The sequence below is a fragment of the Canis aureus genome, chromosome 20 (assembly GCF_053574225.1).
Source record: "Canis aureus isolate CA01 chromosome 20, VMU_Caureus_v.1.0, whole genome shotgun sequence".
NCBI classification, from domain to species: Eukaryota; Metazoa; Chordata; class Mammalia; order Carnivora; family Canidae; genus Canis; species Canis aureus.
In genome coordinates this window covers 55,096,002-55,110,671 of record NC_135630.1, presented here as the reverse complement: position 1 = coordinate 55,110,671, position 14,670 = coordinate 55,096,002, and the positions used below count along the sequence as shown (strand labels likewise).

The 14,670-nt window shown below is 36.3% G+C and overlaps 1 long non-coding RNA gene across 3 annotated transcripts in view; it reads left to right on the top strand.

The window, feature by feature from the left end:
* The window catches only part of LOC144291989 (uncharacterized), a 118,865-nt gene extending 104,838 nt beyond the window's left edge, over positions 1-14,027 (top strand). For all 3 annotated transcript variants that reach the window (XR_013359530.1, XR_013359529.1, XR_013359531.1), the window contains 3 exons: positions 7,104-7,195; positions 7,766-7,909; positions 13,804-14,027. This is a non-coding gene — a long non-coding RNA (uncharacterized LOC144291989). The remainder of the gene's footprint in view (positions 1-7,103; positions 7,196-7,765; positions 7,910-13,803) is intronic.
* The last annotated feature ends 643 nt before the right edge of the window (positions 14,028-14,670 follow it).

The following is a 14,670-nucleotide window of genomic DNA, read 5'->3' as shown; positions in this document are numbered from 1 at the left end:
CAAAAACAAGAGTTGGATGCTTAATCTGAGCCTCCCAGGAACCCCCACTAAAAGTATTTTCTTACCACACAGTGCACACTGATATTTTCCTTTTTGTCCCTTATGTATTTTATATTAAAAAAAAAAATACTGCTTATGACCACTAAGCTGATGAATCACAGCCTGCAGTTAGAAAATCCTAGTTGCAAGACCTTGGTATTAGGCCAGCATGGTGAAGGGCAGATCTGAAGGAAGAGTTAAGCCAGGAATGCAACTACAGAACTCCACATATAGTGCATAGCAAATGATGTAAGTAAATGAGAACTAGTTACTAGGTTTTGAGAATAGTATTTTAGGGACACAAATATATTTCATACTCAATTAAAAAATATTTTAAAATAGTAAAGGACCAAGGTGGGGGGAAAAAACAGTAGATAATTCTGACACAAAAATATAATAGTTATTGGGACGCCTGGGTGTCTCAGCGGTTGAGCATCTGCCTTCGGCCCAGTGCATGATCCTGGAGTCCCAGGACTGAGTCCCATGTCGGGCTCCCTGCATGGAGCCTGCTTCTCCCTCTGCCTGTGTCTCTGCCTCTCTCTCTCTCTCTCTCTGTGTGTGTCTCTCATGAATAAATAAATAAAATCTTTTTTAAAAAGATAATAGTTATTAATGTTTTGCATATGAGTTTTTGATAACTCTTCGTGTGTGTGCACAGCTTCTTAATAAAAATATGCTATTTAAAAAATATGCTATTTTATAGTCTACTTTTTTCTTAAATGTTATTTTACTTTATGATTTTTAATAGCTACAAATCACTATTGGGTAAAATTTCAATTTTAATCCTGGAATAAAAGTGTCAATGACATAGTAAGTTTGATTGTTTAGCTGCCCTACCAGAGGCGGGCTGCTCCTTGGTTATACCAGAAGTTTACAGCTTCCTTTTCCAAATCATAAATGAGTTAATTCTTAAGCACTAGGATTTGCTTTTCTCTTTTAAAGGTAGTAGATGGAAGTCTTTGAAAGTACATGAAATACTTGGATATAAAATAAATACAAATTATTCGACATATTACAAAGATAATAGAGGCTGGGGAAAGAGAGGAGGTTCACAAACATAAAGTGGAGCCCTTGACTTACTGAGGGAACAGGAAGATTAAGTGATCTCAGATCATAACTCCTTCTCTGCATTGGAAACTTCCATAAACAGTTGTCACTGCAAATGGCCTTGGCCTCAGGATGCATTAATAATACCTGCTACAAGCCAATAGTGAATCCATTAATGTGTGTCCTCGATATAATTATTTTAAGTGACATATAATTAACTCATATCTTGTATATACCTAACAGTTCTCTTCAATGAACATGTGATGACTATATTAGTAAATCAAAGTTAAATGCTTATTGAGGACACTAAGTTTAGCGTGTTACTCTCCTTCGTGATTTATACGTTTGTGTCTCCCTAGTGATAAGTGTATATGTCCTTGGAGTGTGACAAACCTTGACATTAAAAAACAACAGCTGAGGTCTAAAAAGGCAAGGAATGATAGATTTAGTTTATTTGGTGGACTTAAGTATTCATTTTAAGCTCAGGAATTTTGCTGTACCAGGTGCAGTCCCAGTTGGCTCTGTTGGTTGGGCAGGATAGCTTCCAAGCTGTAGTCTTCCTCTGTTTAATTTTTGAGAACAGTTTTGTCCTCCTGAGTTAGAAATTTAGATGCTTTTTTCCATATTCAAATTTTTTACTGCTGGAAATAGTTTTCAAGTTCTCAAGGAATCCGTGGGCCATCTGTATACTATATCCATCATTCTCTAATTCAGTTTTGTTTATGCTGCTCTGAAATTGTTCACTTCCTATCTCCAATAGGTATAAATCCATTTATATCCCCAGATAGAGCCCTGAAACTTGGTTTTAAATTTGAAGGTAGGGAGGTGCCTGGGTAGCACAGTGATTGAGCGCCTGCCTTTGGCCCAGGGTATGACCGGGGTCCTGGGATGGAGTCCCACGTCGGGCTCCCTGCATGGAGCCTGCTTCTCCCTCTGCCTGTGTCTCTGCCTCTTTTTCTCTGTGTCTCTCATGAATGCATGAATAAAATCTTTAAAAAAAAATTTTTGGAAGGTAGGAAGCCACTTTTATTTGCATTTAAGGGTCAGCAATATGTAGCTGCTAACAGTATAGACTTTGGAGTTTAGATCCCAGCTCTATCACATACTGCCCAGGTGGCATAGCCTAGGCATTTCACCATTTTGTGCCTTCCTAATCTGCAAAAAATGGAATATAAGACTCTACCTGTCTCATAGGGTAAAGAACTTGGTGAGAAAATTTATGTAACACACATTTATACTAACAGTTAGTAGATGTTATCTATCTCTATTTTTTCCTTAGTGTCTGGGATGGTCATAACCAAATACATGTTATTGGATGAATGAATACATATTATAGAAAAATAGCTCAGAGGCATCTTGTTTACCCAATTACTTTATGTAAAATTCAAAAATAAAAGCAAATTACTTTATATTCTCTAAAACACCTAGTGTTTTATATTTCAAGTGATATTTAATGAGTGGGATGTGGAGAATGAAATTAGCAGTAAATATCAGAAAACAAAGTGTACTCTGTCCTAGAGTAAAAGTCATTTGTAATCAGGTTGCAGGAAAAGTGTATCCTGTAACGATCAAGGTCATCTCTCTTTCAGAAGTCATTTTAAATGTATATTAAATTATATATTTACATGTGTATATTTGCACACATGTATATGAACCATATATGAATTTTACACTGTATTCTTGAAAAGTAAATCAGAAGTATGTGGCTGCTATGGACTTCAGGATTGTTCACATAAATGCAGTGCTATTCGAATATCTCCAAGATTTGTTCTCAAAATAAATTTATTCTGGCAGTGGATTAGAATCCAGAATGAAGACCTTTATATTCAAAGTAATTAGCAGTACTTAGTAGTATTAGCAGCTTGACCCTGAATTCTGTGGTCTCTTCCCTAGACTATGTATAGATGTTTGTGTCAAGCAGTGTCTAACCAGTGTACAAAAGATATTAAATTATAGGGAACACATAATAGAGGCTGTGGAGCGGCTTTGGCAGTAGAATGTGCATCTGGAAGTTGATGAGGGTGGGTGGAAGCTAAGAGGATACTGAACTTGACTCATGTACTTATCATAATGTGGCAAGTTGTAACTTGTTTCCGACTTCCTTAGGAATTCTTAGAAAATAAAATATATCCCACATTGACTTTTAAATTTACATAATATGAAACATTCTACAGAGTAGAATTAAAAAAAAAAAAACTGTGGAAAATTGAAGTCCACATCTGTAGGTTCAACTTGGGTTGTTTTTCTCTAACCACTGATCCATTTCATCTTAAGAGAAAAGAATCACATTTCTATCCCAGAACTCAAGGACAACTACTTTAGTGAAAAGCTGAAATTCATAGTTAAAACTTAGGATAAAATCTTTCCTTAAATAAAAAGTTTTTTTAAAAAATATGTAACTGGGGGAGACAGCTAGATCTCTAGACATAAATGTTATCTAATGATAGGTTCAGGAGAAACTAAGCCTTGGAAAAAAGAATCTGAGGAGGCTAAGGTATGGAAACACGACGTGATCTTTCATGTTTCTATTGCATTCATCAGTTTTTCAGAAAAGAAATATAGTGAATTTTAAATGATATATGTGAATTAGAACTATATTGTTTTTGAATACTGTAAGCGTAATGTTGCTTGCGTAGATGCTGCCTTTGGAAGTAATATTATGTCTAAAATGTGTGTCAAACTTTATTAAACCTCTTTTTACCTCATTCTCTTAGTTAAATTACTGTGAATTTGACAAATTTGGAGCTAAAAGACAATGGAAGACTATTCATTGAAACGCACTTAATTGAACTTCTGATTCAACAGCTATATTTCATTTCCCCACACTTCCCTCTCTTCATTTTCTTATCTTCCTCATGGCTATATTTTATCATTGTCTTTCTAGCCATAATTTATTCATTCCATTATTCCTTTCTACCCCTTCCTTTTTTACTCTGGCTTTCCCCTTCTTCCTCTCTCCTCTCTCTTCAACAAGCCTGAATCTTCATGACCTGATCTTCTGCATCTCAGGTGTTTCCTATGCACAAGAATGCAAATAGGGTCTTAGAAAAAGAGAGGTGAACAAAAATCACATAGTTCTATTATTGGTTGCTCTGTGCATAGTCTATTAATTAGGTGTTCAAATTAGCTGTAACCTGGTGTTCATCTGGATGACTGGAGCCTGATTTATCCAAATTTGCTTGGAGTTGACATGCAGGCTAAGGAGATCAGGGGTGGGCTGTTTCCAGGGCCGAACATCTCCATCCTTTCTCAGGCGTTTCCACAAAGGAGAAAGATGCTGGTTATCAATTTGAATTTTTTGAATTTTATAAATTTTGAATTATTTGTGACCCCCCCAAAAATATATATATATATATTTAATGCCATTATAAGTGGTTTTATTTTATTTATTTATTGATGATACACACACACACACACACACACACACACACACAGAGGCAGAGACATAGGTAGAGGGAGAAGCAGGCTCCCTGCCGGGAGCCTGATGTGGGACTGGATCCTGAGACTCTAGGATCACGCCCTGAGCCCAAGGCAGATGCTTAACTGCTGAGACACCTAGGTGTCCCCATTATAAATGTTTTAAAGACAATATTGCTAGAATAACTTTACTTGCAAGATTAGCAAATGCTTTTAGGATCACTAGTCTTATATATTTTTTCCATTTTCTTAAAAAAGTATATTCTATCTAGAAAAGATCAAAATACTGAATCAAAAAATGACTCGTCAAGCATATTAAATGTGATAGATACAGTAAAATTTATGGCTATAAAATTTTTGTTTGCTGTTTCAAAGATATATACATGGAAAATTATTAATCAAATGATATTTCAATGGAAAAGCAACCATGTCTTTCAGAAAAGCATCCTTTCCATTTTTAAATGGAGTATCTTTTATGAGTTTTAGGGTCTCTCACGTTAATGAGGCATTCTGTATTGGTGAGACCCTTTGATGATTGCTACTTTTCTGTTATATTTTTGAAAGCCTTCCCTTTCAAGCAATTTTTGCAAACTTAATATTATTGTATTTATGAACTTTTAAAGAAACTATCAACTACTCTGAAATTCGTAAAGAAATTGAGAGAATTAAATGCTTATGGGAAGTGTACTTAAGAAAAACGATTTCTTTTAATCAAATTTAGTTGCCTGAGTTTCAGTCTTATTTATGTAGTGGCCAATAGTTGCTTGGAGTTTTAATTTTACAGTGACTCTTCTTGTTTAAAGATCTCTATCTTTTTTTTTTTTATTTTGTATTTTTATTTTTTTTATTTTTTTTTTTTTAAAGATCTCTATCTTATAATTCTCTGACTTTCCTATTTCTTCTACTGCCTCCATTAAAAAAAAAAAAGATTTATTTATTTGAGAGAGTGAAAGCGCAGGAGAAGGGGCAGAGGGAGAGAGAGAATGAGACAGTCTTAAGCAGTACTGCTTTCATTTTTAATGAAATCATTTTAAAAGTTCAAGTGAAGGATTTTAAGTTCATTGTTATGAGTTCTCTATAAAGAATCTATTAACAGAATTTTCTCAGTCAAGATAGAGATGCATATTGGAAAACTATTCTCACCCACTTATGTCCCATCAACCTTGCACAGGATAAGTCAAGGATGTGGAAATGCAGAGATGTCCTGATATATCTGAATTCTTGGTTCTTATTTGTCACGCTGCAAAAGTAGAAGGCAGCTAGGATGCCACGATCATTGTTGTCTTGCTGCATCCATCCCTCATCATTAATAGCAGTAATAGAGACTCTCTGGGAGGTAGTACAGCTTCATTTCTCTTGGATAAATCTTCTTCCCTCTTTGTACTCAAACCATATTGCCTTCCTCAGTTTCTTCATGTCCTTTCTAACCTCAGGGCCTTTGTACATGCTGTTCTTTCTAGCTGGAATAATTCAATAATTCCTGATATATATATATATATATATGTATATATATATATATATATAAAGAATTGATATATAATATAAATATATATAATATATATTCCTGTGATATATATTAATTACATTAAATGCCTTCAATTCTATAAATCTTAGTTTAAATGTGAGAGAGCATCTTTTGAAGGACTCTTCTGACTACCCAGATTTGATAAGTTTTCCAAGTAAACCTTCCCATAACAGAATGTATTTCTTCCTACCACTTACCACAATTGCAATGAATGTAAATGTTAATTCTTTCTGTAAATCTTTCTCTCACATCTGCTTTTGCTGCTGGTCTAAGCAGTCCATCATGGTAAGGAGTGTCTTTGCCTTGCTGATAGCACTCCCTGGTGCTTAGAAGAATTCCTGGAATATAGAAGTTACACAATAATTATTGGTTGAGAAAAGAAGGAAAAAAGGTAGATTTATGAAGACATTGATTATTTTCCAGTTCCTTTGGTCTAACCTTTTACAAAATGAGTGTGTAGGAAATATTTTGAAAATGTCCATGAGCTAATAACTTTTCAAAGTCATAATTGGAATATTTGAAGGAAGTGACAGGGCCATAAAGTTATGGTGTAGCATCACAGACACCACACTGGTGTTGAGCAATGCAGAAGAAAGTAACCCCTGGATTCAAGGATTTAGACACATGGAGTATCACAGAAGCGGTTAGAAACACACAATATTGGAAATAGTATTTTGAGTTTGATCAACAACTGGTCTTTTTTTCATTCAACAATGAGAGCACACTCTATGCAAAATGCTCTAGAAAATCCTTGTGAGATAGAAAACTGAAGAAAAAGTATCTTAACAGCCTTCAGTATAAAGGGCAAAGCAGAATAAGGAGGGCAAAACTGGCAACATGAACTAAATGCAGTATTAGAAGTATAGGCAGAGTTTTATGAGATTCCAGGCATATCAGGAGCAGAGAGCAGATGCAGGAGGTAGGAAAATGCATGGCACATAATAGAAAATGGCAAAGAGGCCAACTGAGGACTATTCTGAGCAATGTTGGGTGCCATCCATGGTAAGAAATTTTGAGGGCAAGAAATACATAATTCATGCTTGCTTAATTTTTATTTTTGCTTCTTTTTCCACAGGTAGCTTTGAAGTCAAGGTGGGGAATAAATGAAACAAGTGAGGAAATGAGACAGACAGTGGTAACAGCTAAGAGCCTTTTGAAACAATTCAAGTAAGAGATGATCAAATTATGCCTTGTGTTATTAATGGATCAGACATACAAAAAATTTGGATAAATGAAATGAACACTTTCTTTTTTTTTTTAGTTTTTTTTTAACTTTTTATTGTAAATCATATCAAACCTATGGAAAAGTAGCAAGAATAAAAGTAGCACACTTGTATACCTTTTACCTGGATTCACCTGCTAACAGCTAACATTTTTATCCCATTTGCTTTGCCATTTATTCTCTCTCCATATACATACAAACATCCCATTTTTTTCAGTTGTTTTGAGAATAAGTTACCTTACATAATGACCCTTTACTCTTAAATATGAAATGAACATTTTCATTTTTCATGTTTGTTGAGTAATATGAGCCATTTATCGTGAATAATATTTAAGAGATTTTTAAAAATTAAAATTATTAAACAGAAAGTAAAATAATTGGTAGCCTTGAAGTTTTATTATATTTCTAAAATAAAATAAGAACGCTGCTCCATCATTCATTTCGTCAAAGAAACAAATTTGCAGAGGAACTGTCTTAGCACAAACCTATTTCTTTATTTTTCTTTTCTCTCCCAGGTTAGTATATGTTGTGCCCAAGATTACGTATCCGAGAAACTACCAAGGAGCCGGTTTGTGTTTTGCACAGAGCCTTCCCTATGATGATTACACATCATTCAACTAGTATTTAATTGAGACTTTAAGGACCGATCTACTCATGAGGTGAAAAAGGCAAAGTTACAGTTATAGTAAAAGTTACTGCTTTGAATTCCCTGAATTTTTATTCTAAAATATCAGTTACCAATCACTTGGCATGAATTCTTACTCTAAAACTCCGGTTAGTAGCCGTTAGGCCTGAATTCAATATATGTATTCTGTTGTGTGTGGTGAAAAGCCACAGATATGATTGATTACTTTTAGTAATAGAGTCATATAAAAAATACACAGTCATTTATATTATAAAACCTCTTTATTAATGGTAGGTTAGGGGAATGTTGTTTTGACAGTCCACAGAAGGTATCTTATTGTGCATTTGTGTTATTCACTTGGCCAAAATTTGCTCATTTGGGCTTTTTAAGTGAAGACAATAACATTTTAAAAGTTAATGAGTTTTATAATTACTCAAGAGACTGGGTGGTATAGAAAGTATAAAGAATAAAATAGTATCACTTATACTTCTTCCACACAGAGGTATCCTCCTCTATTGATGTCTATATTTTTTCAGTCATATATACATTAATGTTTAATATACTTGCAATAATACTGAGGTACATCATACAATCATACAGCGTGGTCAATTTTGTTTCCATTATCACTTTGTGAGAAGTTTCCCAAAACACAAGAATCCATTTGAATATCTCATCTTAATTGTCAAATAATATGCAGAATTTTTTTTAATACGTTATTTATTTATTCATGAGAGACATACAGATTGAGAGAGGCAGAGACACAGGCAGAGGGAGAAGCAGGCTCCATGCAGGGAGCCTGACTTGGGACTCGATCCCGAGTCTCCAGGATCACGCCCTGGACCGAAGGCAGTGCTAAACTGCTGAGCCACCCGGGCTGCCCTACAGAATTGTTTTTACATGAGAATTTAATTTATCATTTTTGTAGCTGGTCACTGAAATATTTCTAGATACTTTTGGTAATATAGAATAATCTTTGATATGCATTTTTATGTATAAATATTTTCTCAATTCTCTATTTCTTTAAAATAAATTTCTTTTTAAAAAAATATTTTATTTATTTATTTGTGAGAGACAGAGAGAGAGCAGGAGCTGAGGGCAGGTGGGAAGAGACAGGGGGCGAGGCACGCTCCCCACTGAGCAGGGGGCCTGATGTAGGGCTCAATTCCAGGCCCCTGAGATTGTGACCTAAGCTGAAAGCAGACATTTAACTGACTGAGCCACCAAAGCACCCCTAAAATAAATTTCTGTAAATTGAATTCTCATATTAAATTAAATAAACATAAAAAAATCTGACTACATATTGCCCAAGAGTATTCTAAAAGGCCTATACTAACATGTAGTCCAAAACCAGAAGCTTACTTAATTGAAATGTTTGTATTTTCCATTTATATTTATTTAACTCTTAAGTGTGTTGAATATTGTTTTTGTGCTTATTGTCTGGTTCAGTTTATTTTATGAATTGTTAGTTGATGCCTTCTCCTCTATCATTCTCTTGGTATACTAGTGTTTTTATTGACCTATTAAAGCCCATTTTATATTAAAATTATTATTTCCTTTTTATACATGAGCTTAGTAAATGTTTTAACTTAAAGAATTTAAAGGAGTGCCTGGGTGTCTAAGTCAGTCAAGCATCTGACTTTGACTTAGGTCATGATATTAGGGTCCTAAGATGGAGCCCTGGGTCGGGCTCCCCACGCACTGGGGAGTCGATTTGTCTCTCTGCCAAACCCCAACTTGTGTGCCCATGTGCTCTCTCTCTTTCTCTCAAATAAATAAATAAAATCTTAAGAAAATATATTAAAATATATTTTTTCGAAATTCTTGGTTAGAATGATAAAACCAATTGTGTCATAGAGAATTTTGTGATTTCTATAGTAAACCTTTTAAAAATTCAGTCAATTTTGATAGGTTTATCTATCAAAATCTCTCATCCTGAGTATAAGATGTAGAGACAAGTAACTCTAGATTAAATTCAAACACTATTTAAAAATGCAGTGTAGGGATGTCTGGGTGGCTCAGTGGTTTAGTGCCTGCCTTTGGCCCAGAGTGTGATCCTGGAGTCCCGGGATCAAGTCCCACGTCAGGCTCCCTACATGGAGCCTGCTTCTCCCTCTGTCTGTGTCCCTGCCTCTCTCTCTCTCTCTCTCTCTCTCTCTCTGTGTGTCTCTCATGAATAAATAAATAAAATTAAAAAAAAACATGCAGAAGAGTTTTAATTATCTACAAGTCATGGCTGTGGAGACGTTGCAATTTTGAGTTCAGAGAATCCAATGTCTTCACATTTGGCTTTGGCAATCAGTATGGTCATGAGAAGTGATGTTGATCTTGACCTCAGTGAGTTTAAGCAGTAAGGCTTTCTGCTGCTGACCCCTGGGCAAAGATCCTCCATGCAGTTGGTAATTTAATTTTACCTTTTGTTCAAGTCCCTCCCTCCAGTGAATCCAGTCCTGACCCATGCCTGTCAAATCTTGCATTTCCAACTAAATAACCACATAACAATCATTTATTGCTGAGTAGGAACTTTCCTTTTTTAGAAGAGGCACCCCTGAGCTGATTTATTTGCCAGATTGTGCCAGATATTTTATATTTGCCCTCATCCTTCCAATCACTTTCTATCCTTTTCTGCCTAGGGGAGTTATCTGTATGGATACCATCAGCAGGGTTTCCCTTCCCCAGTTTCCACTTATTTTTGGCCAGTGGGGAAAAATGGGAAAGAAAGAAGAGGGAGAGGTTAGGGTATTTATTCTCCTGGCTAAAATCCATGTTACATTACCTGTTTTAACTAAAGGTTGCACCTCCTTGAGTAATGGCCTGTTGTATGTGATTCTTGCTCCCCACTGGTTTCAGGAAGTTCCGGCCCCCAATCATCTCTTCCATTTCAGTGTAGTAACAACGCCATTGCTGCTAGTCCTAGAGTCCCTGAATACTCCTTAGCAATTAGTTATTACTTCATATTTACTACTTTCTAATTAGCTTTTTTTTGTAATAAATTATATTTATTATCTAATACTGCATAACAAATTACCTCTAAACTTCTGAGCTTAAAACGGTAATAAATGATTATTATGTCACTGTTTCTGTGGGTCAGGAATTTAGGAGTGGTTGACTGGATAGGCTTGAGAAACAATTTTCTGTGGATCCTCACATATCTGCATTTATTGAGAGAAAAGACATTGGTTGCCTTAATTCTGTGCTACTTTTTCAAGTACATTTGCAGATCGACTTGCCTTGGAAGATAGATAATTCTTTCTCTTACTTGAACAAAGTATAGCGTCCTTAGTGATAAAAGATTTGGGTTTCTTAAACTCAGGATTTCTCTCATGTAATACAGCTCACCGTGTATACAGGTGTCACCTGACCCAGGAATCTTGTGTCTGCTGCAAGTATCCATGAAAACAAGGCCAGGTAATATATTAGTCGGCAAGTAGGGCAATATCTTAAACCTTTGACAATTCTTGACAGGTAGTTTTGGGTTAGGGTTTCTCATGGGGCTGCAGTCATGGTGTTGGCATGGACTGTAGTCATGGGAAGGTCTAACTGGAGATGGATGATTGACTTCCAAAACGGCTGACTCACATGACTGGCAAGTTGATTCTGGCTTTTGTCAAGAGGCCTTGGTTCCTTGCCATGTGAAATATTCCATAGGCCAGTCTATTTTCCCAACACAGTAGCTGATTTCTCCAGTCATCGATCCAAGGTAGAAGGCCTAATGTCGTATGACCTGACCTCAGAAATCACATTGCTATTTCCATAATATCCTATTGGCCTCACTGGATAACACATCTACTCAGTGTGAGAAGTGACTATACAAGGACATGAGTACTGTGAGGCAAAGATCATTGTAGGTCATTTTGGAGGCTACCGTATAAGTTGTTCTCAGGATATCCCAGTTTGTGTCTAATGTCTCTTTCCTGACTGAAACTTATTTACATGTGCTCTTAGCTCCTGTGGGCATGTTTGTATTTAAATGTGTTCTCTTTATTCTCTCTCTCTCTCTGTTTTATTTTTTTAAATATTTTATGTATGTATTTGAGGGAGAAAGAGAGATAGCGAGAGAGAGCATGAGTGGGGAGGAGAAGGAGAAGCAGACTCCTCGCTGAGCAGGGAGCCTGATACGGGGCTCAATCCCAGGACCCAAGGATCATGACCTGAGCCAAAGGCAGATGCTTAACCAACTTGGCCACCCAGGAGCCCCTCTCTTTACTCTTTTAGTGCAAACACTCCTAGGATCATGAATTTCATTTACAAGGATATATCAAGTTACAATCTTTGAGTAATTTGGCCAAAAATTGCAATCAGTATGAGACTAAAGATACCCCAAATTTAATACTCCTTCCAATATTCAAAACAGTTGTTTTTGAATAAGAAATAGAAAAATGAATTGAGAGCAATAATTTTGAAATCTTCTTATGTAAATTGGATTAAGTTGTAGGCAAATACTTACTTAAGTGGGATAATTGAAAGAATGTGTCTATCAAAATATTTTTCCCAGTCTCTTAACAGAATATCTCTATCTATTATCAAAGTTAGTATTGGAGAGTCATCCAAAAAAGTCTGTATTTTGTCTTAAGGCATTGCATTTTATTTAGAGGGGCAATGCATCACTTGGTCTTTTGTCAATAGTTTTAAATTTTATTTATTTATTTATTTATTTATTTATTTATTTATTTATAATTAGGTTCAATCCCTAAGTACATATCGTCACCTAACAGAAAGCACACACATTAAGGGTTGATTTTATTGGACATAAAGGCTTGAAAAAGTCCAGAGACCCATGTGGTTTTGTGCAGTGAGGTTTTAGACAATCTGGTACTATATTTGAAGGTGCCTGAAGGAATGATAGCGTTTGTTAGAAATTCTGTACTCCTCACAAATTCAACTTCAGTTGACCCTAATAGCAGAAATACACTAGTAATTCAGTTTTTAATGAAAGAAAGATGAACAGTTGTGTAAACAAGTTTGAAGAGCTGTGAATTACTTCTTTTACAGAAAATAAAGTATTAGGTGACTGCAATAGTGATGATGTACTTAGGCGTATTCTGAGGTTAGAAATCTTACAGAAAGGGCACCCCCCCGCCCCCAGTTTTCAGTGAAAGTATAATTTAGTTTTTGTCTGTGTTTTGAGCTGAAATATTAGTTTACATTTAAACTTTTTTCATTCTTTCCTTTTAATTCATTCCTTTAACAGTTCTCTTTTCTGCAGCTTCCTTGACAGAAAAAGCTATGGAGTTTTTCAAATCCAATAAGCAAGATTAGAAGCGAGACATCCCTCAACCAAACCTCCACCAAAAGACCTCAGGTCTTTAGTGTATGGGAGGTCTTCGGAGCTATTAATCTGGTAAAGCCTCTGACAGCTCGGAGTGCTTTTATAGATGCCTGGGATGGGCGCTGTGTTTTTAGTGTAAAACAACTCTACGTTCTGAAGATACCTCAGCTCTTTACTGTGAGGGTCAGAGCATGAGTACACTCGTTCGAGGCATCTAAGGAGAGAGAGAAATGAACACAACTGTACACTGCATGCTTGAATCCCCCGGGTGTGACACTGAAACCCACTTTTGAATGATGCTCAGCATACTCCCATAAAGCCCCCTAGCTGAGACAGAGACAAAATAGCTCTGTTAATCTAGTGCCTGCTGCCAGAGCTGCTGTTCAGGTTCAGTGTTCAACCTCTTTGATACTGACTTTGCAACTGAGTGTGGATTATTCTATTAGATCTCCAGATGTGGGATTGTAGGACAGACTTCAATAAACAGTAGAATCACAGGTGCTCTCACCAAGTGCCCCTCTTGCCCTTCAGCCAACCGAGGCTAAGTCTCCCTTCGCCAGTTGTTAACTGTTCTGAGATTGAGCCATTGAGACTAATAAACTTATTTTCCACAGTTATGACTCTCTCCTTCTTCACTCTTCTCCCTCCTTCTCCCCTTTCAGCCCTCTTTCTCTCCTTCTTCTTCTTACCCTCCTTCCCACACCATTCTTGCTAGAGATGAACAATAGAAGCTTCAGTTACTTCTGGAAGCCACCTTAACACACGAGAAGAAACAGCCACAGGATAATGGACCTGAGATGAGAAAAGTAAGCCCCATGACAATATCCTTAGGCCATTTGAAATGGGGTTTCTTTTAGTTGCATCTGAAATCATCCACTTTGACACATGGAACATATGGAAAAAAGAGAGGCAAGCAGAGGCCTGGCATGAGTGGCTCTGCTTGTTGGTTATCCTCCAGAATTGGGGTAGAGTTTGGAAAGGTGGGAAGTATTAAAATATTTTATGTTACTATGTGTTTTAAAAAGATCAGTTTGTTGGTAGTGACCAAACAGAGTAATACTGGGGGAAAAGTGTGCCTGTTCCATGGTTTGGCAAACCTTCAATGGCAAACTAAGTATTGTCTTCTAGGAGGTCACGTCAGGGCCATCCATTAGGCCCCCGCTTACTCAGGGAGTTCTTCTTTTAGCTTAATATGTTTCTGCATGAGATTTTGCTTGAAAAAAAGGTTTATAATCAAAGACTGAAAACTACTCCTTAGTAATATATACCCATTCTGTCATTGATCTGTGATAAGCATGATGAGTGCCCCAGAAATTGTGTGTCATATGTCATCCATTTGCATCTTTACCTGACTTCTTCCGTCTATACTTGACTTCTGGCAAGGCCATCGTTATTCAGTGTTTTCATTTAGCCTGTCATCACTCCCCTTTCCATGGAGGATGAGGTAGAGGTACAGCCGTTCCATCTTCCTGTCTTTCATTCTCCTCTCCAATACCGCTTAACAGGGAGTATACAATTTTGTCGACATT